The following is a 6,621-nucleotide window of genomic DNA, read 5'->3' as shown; positions in this document are numbered from 1 at the left end:
GAAGGATGAGATACCGGAAGATACGTGGTTTTAGAGAGATCGAGGGAGAATGACGAGCAAGGAAACGAGTACGAAGGACAGGTCACTTTAAGCATTGTCCCCTTGGTCAGGAAATTAAACTTTGAGTCAAGCACTGGCCATTAGGCGTTTGTTGTTGTCTCGTTGTCAGGGGAACCCCGTGTTCATATAGGTACTGGAACTGAGATACGACGTTTTGCCCGGCGCCCCCCAAGGGAAGTTTAACACTGAATGCATCGTGTAAATGTCACTTACTACCCGAGGGATCTGTACCAGTCAATAATGATCACCAACCGAGACTTCCAGGAATTGTATAGCCAGACGTAGACGTGGTGGCGATTAACGAAGACACGTATTAACTGCACCTCGTTAACGACGGCTCATTATGTCCAAATAGTTCCGCTTGTAGTTGATTAGTGTACCAAATCAACGTTGGCTAATGATTTCACCGGGGTAAGTGACTTTGTGACAGGAATACCGACATACAGGTAACGGTGTGACAAATCAAAATGTAAGTCATCCTATCAACCCTTTCGCTGCTATTAGCGCCTATAGGCGCTTTGAAAATTTTCTCGCACCGTGCTGTTGCTGATTTTTGGTAAATTTTCAATAATTAATTTTTGCGCACTTTCCCTTTAATTTAGCAACAGAAATTTAGAAACGGCAAACTTCCAATTAAACAACAGAAATTTATACACGATAAATTTTCAATTTAACAACAGAAACTTAAAAACGATAAATTTTCAATTTAAAAACGCCAAGACGAAAGATTTTGCCGATAATCTGCCGCAGCGGAAGGGTTAAACTACTACTACTCGTTCCCTTCAGATCTCAACAACGTGTAGATATAATTTGCGACACGCGTTGCTTTCGCTCAGCTTATTTTTATCTCACATCAAATAGAAAACGTGTTATTGACATGTACTCAAGCGTTATATCTTAAAAATCATCCACAGGTGTGACAATAAATCCTGAAATAAAAGTGCCAGCTCATATTTAGACCTTCTCTTCTAACAATCACGTACACGATTCGCCAAACACGTGAATTTCATATGAATTTCATAAAAAAAGACAGCGATACGAGAGCCGCACCTTTATCGTAACAACTTCGTTGCGATCACGTGCCGATCCTTCGACTATTCGTGTCATCAACAGCCATGTGCACTTAGAAAATCGATTCCCTTGAGGGGCACCACTCAAGATAGATGGTAATAAGTAAATGTGTTTGCTCAGCCCAAAGCGCGCATCACGAGCAATTAATTAAGCTCGATTATCTATGTACACTGTGGGAAGCGCGTCTTGCTTCAGCCGGATAGATGCTGAGTAATAACCATGTGCTCTGGGAAATACATCTTGTAAGTACAGCCGTTTAATTTCATTTCACAAGCTAGCCTTGTAAAAAGCGTAACTTGTCCGATAATTATCTCGCAGGGATTGTTGATAACGTTAAGACCACGTTGAAGAACAATTGCAATTATTACGGTTTAAGGAGCCTGCCTAAATCTTCGCGATAGATTAGAACGATTGTTTTTCTTTCGATTCTTTTAATGGTTTTAGCTAGCCTAAGTGCTAGGTGCTGTTCTAGATTTGACTCTTTCTCCGCTATCAACCCTTCTCACTTTCTTCTATTCCTTTCGAATTCTACTTCTAAGGAGCACAGATGCAGCCATTGAAAGTGCAATAAGAAAATTAGCACGGGTTCCTTGATGTATAGTGGATATACAATAGTCATTGTCCTTGTTCCGTGCAGGAAAATCAACATAGGACGAGTGAACCTAAGTTCGCCTGCTGAAATTCAGGTCGTTCTCAATTGAAGGATAATTGATATTTTTGTGTGTAATTAGTCTTTGATGAAATAGCAGTTGTGTTTCGTGTATAGTATGCAAAATGGTTGAAGTCTAAAGATTTTTAATCGTAACTGGGAAAATACAAGGCAAACAAGAATTAGGATCTTGAGAAGGTTCACGTAATATCGCCTACCTGAGGAAATATTGTCACTATCAAAATTACTCAAGTGACGCTGCAAACATAGTACGTCTTCCAACACATTTTCGGCTATTAGTTCACTTTATCACCAATATATTTCAGTACTTTGTTTAAGAAATATTACAAGGAGCGATACGACGAGCTAGCCGATATTAGACACGTTTACCCTATAAATTCCCAGACACTTGTCCCATTTTCTACCGATAGGTTTTCAATTTTTCAAGAAAAATTTCGCAGGAAATTCAACCGACAAACTGCAGTCACATTTTAGCCTTAAAAATATGTGCATGCTAAGAATTTCAGTGCTACAACGAAACTTGCCGACTGCTCTACCAAAGAATCGTGAGAACGTGAATACACGAAATTGAAGAAATCAGAATTTGAAAAATATTCGTATTTCACAGAAATTCATTCGCTTTCCGAACAATATGCAACCGCACAATGAATCCGAAACAATCAATTAATCAGCGTGCAATTGCAAGGAGTGATAAAATCAAAACGACTCCTTTTCAACGCTCCGCGCTAGAAACCTTAGAGCACGCAATTGAATTAGCTGCATTTATATCCCACTCTCTCTCCCCCTTTCCCCTCGAGTAACCCAATTCTTTTCTCTTACGGGAAGTACGATTCCTAGAAAGCCACGCAAAATCCAGATAGGGGATAGGTGGATGCTGATAACTGCCGAATTGAATAGTGAATGCCGCTTCGGAAATTGAATAAGCTATCGTGTCTGAGCCGAGCCGTCGAGCGAAGCCCGGTATTTGACCTGGCTGCGTGCAATCAATGTACTGATTGGAGATAAGAGCTCACCCTGTAGTCCCTGGCATCCTCTTCGGCATGATTTATATACGTACGGTCTTCGCCGGCGATGTATTCATTACTTGATTACCCTTCGGCAAGTTAATATCGTCGTGACCGTGTAACGAGTCAGATATCAGTGCATATATCGTATATTGCGTCCGTCTTCAATTTTCCGTCGATGTGTTTTTTGGTCGTGTTACGAACCACGGATGAGTAATTACGTTATTTCCATTCCCTTCGACTGTTCTATTCTTCCCCCAGGCTTGTTTCATGTTCTTCGTAGTTTGTTGGAGGATTGAGAATTGAGAATTATGAAATTGAGAATTTAAAAGTTGTGTAAGAAATGTGAAATTTCGGCGGCGAAGTGGTGGCCTGGAATTTTGTCACCCAGGAAGAGAAAGCGCGCGGGTACCTGAGGGTACCATAAACTAAGCCCTTTCCTCGGAAAGTCGAACGAGGGGCTCACGGTTTTTCGGAACAACGCGGGATACGACGCGGAGAGGATACTTTGGAAATAGCCGTCGAGCGAGACGGACACCGAAGCATTTAGCAGTCGCTTATCACTATACTTTGATACATTTTTCGCTAATACCCTATCACGTGTTAAATTTACTTAAGTTGTGCTAACAGTTGAGAATTTAGAAGCTGTAAATTTGGAAATTGAGAAGGTCGAAACTGAGAATTTTGAGAAGAGCGTTCTTGGACTTACGGCAACGTTTCATATTTTTGATAAACCTTAATTAAATCTTTTCCTTTTTACGAAATGGGTAGTATTTAAAAATGACTCAGGTACCAAAGGTAAGACTCACACACGAAACGTAAAAACAGGACGAACATTTCACAGGGACATAAAGCGTCCGCGAAAACACCGAGCATAAATCCACAAGTTCCACAAGTATATTTCAATATGTTAGTTTTATCAGATCTCTCAGTTACGTAAATCGGTATGCTCCGGCAGTGGGTTGGTTCGAGTTAACTTCAATAATTCACCACTTGCGTATCTAAAGCTAGAAACTCGCGCCCATGGCGCTAATACGACTAATTGTCGACTACTGCTAAAGCAAATGTACTTCACCTTGTGTTCACGTTGGAAGAGAGGAGTGAACGATTCCGCGTTATCCCGCAACAGATCACACCTAAATGAATTCTAAACAGACTCTATGTATTCGTAGAATTAATTGAAACGGTAAAATGAATCCCGATCGTTTAAGGCGATTAATATTCGACCCCGAACATTCCCTAGATTTTACTCTATCTTTTAATGACCCATGTTAATAGTTTTACATGTGATCGATGATGAAACAGATCCTAGAGGAACGAACACGAAAATCACCCCCCCCAGTATTCGTTCTATTGTTTCCTCTGTGACAGTATTACGTACAATTGCCAAATGAATTTGCCCGCCGTATCGCACAGTTAGCAAGTTATCAGCGTCACTTTTTTTTTCATGCCGGCAAACAATGTGACTTCGGCCGAGTGATAACTCATATTGAAACCCCGGGTTACGATGCAGCATAGTATGAATAAACACGCACCTGCGTCCCGCTACCGTTCGAATATTGCCTAACTCTACCTGCACGGTAGTTTGCCTTTACGTTTCCATCTGTGATTATAAATAGGATTCACGTTTTACCGTCGAGCGCGATGCGCAGTATGATTCAACATCGCCGCGCGGAATAAGTGGTATAGTCGGTGGAAAAAATATAGCGACGTCGGTAGTCGCTAAATTTGCATATTTCAGCGTAGGTGAATCGATCGAAATCTGAGAAAACGGGAGTTGGAAATTTCAGTCAGTGGTGATTTAATTTTAGTAGAAAAATGTAAAATGGAGTGTACGAGCTTGGGTATCGGTTGTATTTCTTCTATCAACTATAGCTAACAAATTAATTTGCATATTTCAGCGTAGGAGAATCGAGCGAAATCTGAGAAAATAAGAGTTTGAAGTTTTAGTTAGGTTCGTACGATTTGTGTCTCAGCATTTAATTCCAGTAGAAAAACGTAAAATATAAAATAATATTTCTTCTATCAACTATAAGAAATTCTGACGTCACGTAATGTACGTAAAGAAATACAAGTGTTGATACGATTTCGTGGAGATATCTTCTATACTCAACGCTAGAGAGATTACGTGGTAAAACATCTGTCCCGTAAGCTTGACCATTCATTCTAATAAATACAATCTTTGATGTGACTCGAAATGTCTTCCACGTCTGAGGCATGGCTCTCCTTGGTATATAAGCTTAGCGAGGAGTTTTCTCAAAGGCTCTGGATGAAACACACTTGCACATCCAATTTCTTTTTCCTTTTCTTTCTTCCTCTGTAGTTTTATTATAGTATGATTCTTTATTGTTGCTTAACCCCTTCGTCGTAATCTATTTAAGTACTCGAGTAAAAATTCTCCCGAAGTAGATAAATAACAAATTCTAAGGAAAAACAATTTGGGTACGAAAGGGTTGGAAAATTCTAACTCTTCTTCGGAAATTTTTTGAAATAAATTTTTCAATCACAGTTACATAAAAATTCATTTTTGGAAAGTCGGCCAGAAATGGGTCATTTTGACCCAGCCAGTCTTTCTAATGTTGATACAAATTTCACATCGGTTCCAACAGTTGTTCTCCATTTAAGAACAGGATAATTTCTATGCAAAAGGTTAAGAAATGATTTGAAAATGAAAATATTGCACAACAGTGACAAGTCTCGATGATAACTTGGATACTGACCAAAGAGTATGACACCACGAGCCTGGATCTAGCACTAACATTAAGTTTACGAGACGCATTTCCAATTTCACTAGGCAAATTACAGAAACCGTTTTTTCTCTCCTACCACTTATGCTTACTATAAATTTCATATAAATATATCGTTCACATTATCATTCATTTATAAGTTAACACTTTGCACTCTTTGAGGCGGCTAAGAAGCGACATTATATTCACCATCAGTGGCAACTCTAAGGATGACATTTTCCAAGACAGCAGGTCTATGGACCTCCGTGAATTGTTCACTACATGTTTAGTTTGAAAGAAGCAACTTCTAATAAAAATATTAGTTTCAAAAAATTACATTAATTTTTGCTACTTCCTTATAGAAAAAGGGCCTTCGAGTGCAAAGGGTTAATAGTGTATAATATGTTGCTTTTAAATAAAATAAATTGCTTTTCCAAGAAGATACGCGGTTTCGTTCACGCGTCAACCTGAAAAGAACAGCCGATTAGTCATCCGCGATATGTGAAAACCTTAGTTGAGCAATTGAGTGGAGATTTTCGCCAGACTCATGATCGAGCTTCCACTTCAACCTCCTGTTTCGAAAATATCCGTTTGAATGGAAAACTGCATGTCATTCTAACAGGAAATAGGAAGGATTGCAGGGTCTGCTCTCGACGAAATGAGCCCGGCAAAAGACACCAGACAACATATTACTGCAATACGTGCCCCGACAAGCCGGGGTTGCATCTTGGCAATTGCTTTATAAAATATCATACTAAACAACAGTACAGAGACTAATATTTAAGAAATTTTCTTCTTAGACATGTAAAAATAGATAAAATGTTACAATATAAAAGTTTTATACATTAATTTGTATGCGTAATCATTTCGAGTTAGAGGTAAGCAATTCACCAAACATGCCGCGAAACGTCTCGAGTTGCTGGTTCCCCCGAGCGAAAAAGGCCTCGAGTGCAAATGGTTAATAGTGTATAATACGTTGCTTTTAAATAAAATAAATTGCTTTTCCAAGAAAATACGCGGTCAATCTGACGCGTGTCCGTAGAGACAGGTACACAAGGAATGTCCGTAAAGCTAGCGTTAAAGTGTCAGG

This window comes from Habropoda laboriosa, unplaced genomic scaffold, assembly GCF_001263275.1.
Source record: "Habropoda laboriosa isolate 0110345459 unplaced genomic scaffold, ASM126327v1 scaffold67, whole genome shotgun sequence".
NCBI classification, from domain to species: domain Eukaryota; kingdom Metazoa; phylum Arthropoda; class Insecta; order Hymenoptera; family Apidae; genus Habropoda; species Habropoda laboriosa.
The sequence above is the reverse complement of the archived record's forward strand: the minus strand, read 5'-3'. Positions refer to the sequence as shown.